This window comes from Octopus bimaculoides, unplaced genomic scaffold (genome assembly GCF_001194135.2).
Source record: "Octopus bimaculoides isolate UCB-OBI-ISO-001 unplaced genomic scaffold, ASM119413v2 Scaffold_25406, whole genome shotgun sequence".
In the NCBI taxonomy this organism is placed as follows: domain Eukaryota; kingdom Metazoa; phylum Mollusca; class Cephalopoda; order Octopoda; family Octopodidae; genus Octopus; species Octopus bimaculoides.
In genome coordinates, this window is record NW_026306484.1 from 95,280 (window position 1) to 98,680 (window position 3,401).

General features: G+C 43.2%; 1 protein-coding gene across 1 annotated transcript in view; it reads right to left on the minus strand.

The window, feature by feature from the left end:
- Positions 1-3,401, minus strand: part of LOC106871835 (fibropellin-1) — a 61,315-nt gene that overhangs the window by 56,110 nt on the left and 1,804 nt on the right. The window lies entirely within an intron of this gene.

The following is a 3,401-nucleotide window of genomic DNA, read 5'->3' on the forward strand; positions in this document are numbered from 1 at the left end:
CCGCCAAATGCACTCACAAGGCTTCGGTCGGCACGAGGCTATAGTAGAAGACACTTGCTCAAGGTGCCACGCAGTGGGACTGAACCCAGAACCATGTGGTTGGTAAGCAAGCTACTTACCACACAGCCACTCATCATCATCATCGTCGTCGTTTAACGTCAGCTTTCCATGCTAGCATGGGTTGGACGATTTGACTGAGGACTGGCGAAACAGATGGCTGCACCAGGCTCCAGCATAGCCGCAGTCAAACGACTAAAACAAATACAAGAATGAAAGAACAGATATATACAAACACATACACTCATTATCTCTCTGTTTCTCTCTCTCTCTCTCCATTATAGATACACACACACAATTGCTTCCCCAGTTGTTGTTTGTGTGAGAAAGAACTGCTCTATTTGGGGCCCCACATTCCAGTCTTGGAGCAGGTGTTAGACACGGTTCACCGATTCTTCAGAATGCCAAAAAGCAGGGAAGCAGCACCATAAAATACTATAATGGGCTGACTAAGAGTGGAATGGAAGAACTTCTGCATGTGTGTTGGGTAAACAGCAGCAAAAATTCCCTCAAATTATACCCTATTGTCTTATATATATATGTATGTATATGTGTGTGTATATATATACATACATACACACATATATATATATATGTGTGTGTGTGTGTGTGTGTGTACGATGGGCTTCTTTCAGTTTCCGTCTACCAAATCCACTCACAAGACACTTGCCCAAGGTGTCACGCAGTGGGACTGAACCCAGAACCATGTGGTTGGTAAGCAAGCTACTTACCACACAGCCACTCCTGCGCCTATATATATAGGCACATAGATAGGGATCTAGAAATTTTCAGGAAGGACATCAGAAACCTACCACCAGAGCAAAGACCAAACACATCTGTCTGTCTGTCTGTATGTATGTGCATGTGTGTGGAGGGGATGTATATATTTGTTGACATCTTACACACACACGTGCACAAACATATAAACACATATACACACACATACAGGCATATTACAGAAAGAAGGGGAGAGAGATGAGGCACCATCAAGATGGAAGGGGAGACGTTAAATAGAGGTGGTGGTGGTGGTGGTGATGAGAGGGGGTGGAATACATATATATATATATATATGTGTGTGTATAAAAGGGGTCGTTTAATTTGGGTAACAGATATTAATCTTCCTGTGTGCTCCCGGGGGCCCTGCTTCCTCTGCCTAATCCTCTACTCCGACCCCACCCCACCTGTTGCCTTAATCCTCCCCAGTCCACCACCACCACTAGCATCATCATCATCATCCATATCATCATCATCGTTATCATCCTCCTCCTCCTCATCATCATCATCGTCGTCGTCATCATCCATCATCATCATCATCATCGTTATCATCCTCCTCCTCATCATCATCATCATCATCATCATCGTCGTCGTCATCACCACCACCACGAGTATCACGGTCATCACCTTCAACCCCCCCCCCGTCAGCATCATAACCATCCCCACTACCACCAAATATTCACCACCACCACCACCACCACCACTACTGCAATCACCACCATCGCATCCACCTTCTTACTAGCAGCAGCATCACCATCATTACCACCACCGTCACCATTGCCAGCCCCCACCCCCGGCATCGTCAACGGTCACTACAACCAAGAGGCATCAATTATAAATACCCCAATACGCCAGCGCCCCAGCGCCGGCCCCAAACAGCCCCTTCTTAGCTGACACCTGATACCCAATACCAGGGTATTGGGGTTTGATGGGTGAGGGAATTTATAAAAAAAAAACGAACCCCCTAGAGGGGTACGAAACCGGTACCATTTGTACACGTGCAAAGTTACCATCCACACACATGTTTATCAGCACTGAGGAGGGAGACCCCTAGAAAGGACCTCAATGGACTACTGTCTAATGTATGTCTGTAGGAGATAATGAAGGGGACCTCTACATGGTAGCCAGACCTGCTAGAAATAGCAACCAAATCTCCCTCAAATCACACCCTACTCTCTTATCTATGTATATATGTATGTATGAGCCAATGAGGGAGGCCTCTACATGGTAGCTAGACCTGCTAGAAATAGCAACCAAATCTCCCTCAAATCACACCCTACTCTCTTATCTATGAATATATGTATGTATGAGCCAATGAGGGAGGCCTCTACATGGTAGCTAGATCTGCTAGAAATAGCAACCAAATCTCCCTCAAATCACACCCTACTCTCTTATCTATATATATATGTATGTATGAGCCAATGAGGGAGACCTCTACATGGTAGCCAGACCTGCTAGAAATAGCAACCAAATCTCCCTCAAATCACACCCTACTATCTTATTCATGTATGTATAAGCCAATGAGGGGGATCTCTACATGGCAGCTAGACCATTTTCCATGCTGATATGGGTTGGACAGTTTGACTGGGGTCTCGGAAGCCAGAAAGCTGCACCAGGCTCCAATCTGATCTGGCAATGCTTCTACAGCTGGATGCTCTTCCTAACGCCAACCACTCCGAGAGTGTAGTGGGTGCTTTTACGTGCCACCGGCACTAGGGCCAGTGAGGTGGTACTGGCAACGGCCACGCTCAAAATGGTGTTTTTTACGTGCCGCCTGCACAGGAGCCAGTCCTGCAGCACTGGCAACGTGCTTAGGGTCTCTATTGGTCTTAAATTGTCCCTGCATCTTACTGTTTTGCTTCATTTAGAAAAATAAAAATATATTCTATGGTTAATTTTTGTGACTTATATTTTGAATTACATATATGTGGGTGCGGGAATGTATTTAAATCTTTTTAGTGTTTAAGGCCTCCATGGAAAATAAAAATATATAAACTGAGCAATTTAAATCTGATGTACAGTGCAGAAACAAATGTTGTGATCTACGATTAGAGTCTGCTATCCTCAATCTTCATGCTATGTAATTCTTATGCATAGAGGACTTCCATATGCATATCCAACCCTGTAATACATCCTACAGTGGAATAACAACATGTGATGGACAAATAACAGAATAAAAGCTCTTAAAAGCACATTACTATATATATGTATGTGTGTGTGTGTGTGTGTGTGTATGTGTATATATTGAAATTCCAATGGAAGAATCTTGGATCATGGTCAGAAACCACTTCTTGAAATAAATTGAATAATGACGTACATAGAATACGAATTTTTTCCTCAGGTGGGTATTGAACCACTCGCTGCTGTGCTGAATGATACACATATTGAGTTCTTCCTCTTTTAGAGGTAGTGGTATATTGCAACATCACCCCCCCCCCTCATTACACACACACACATACAGAAAAATCTACACACACATACATACATATGTAAAAAAAATACATATATATATATATATATATATACATACATACAAATATGTGTGTATGTTGTATATATATATATATATA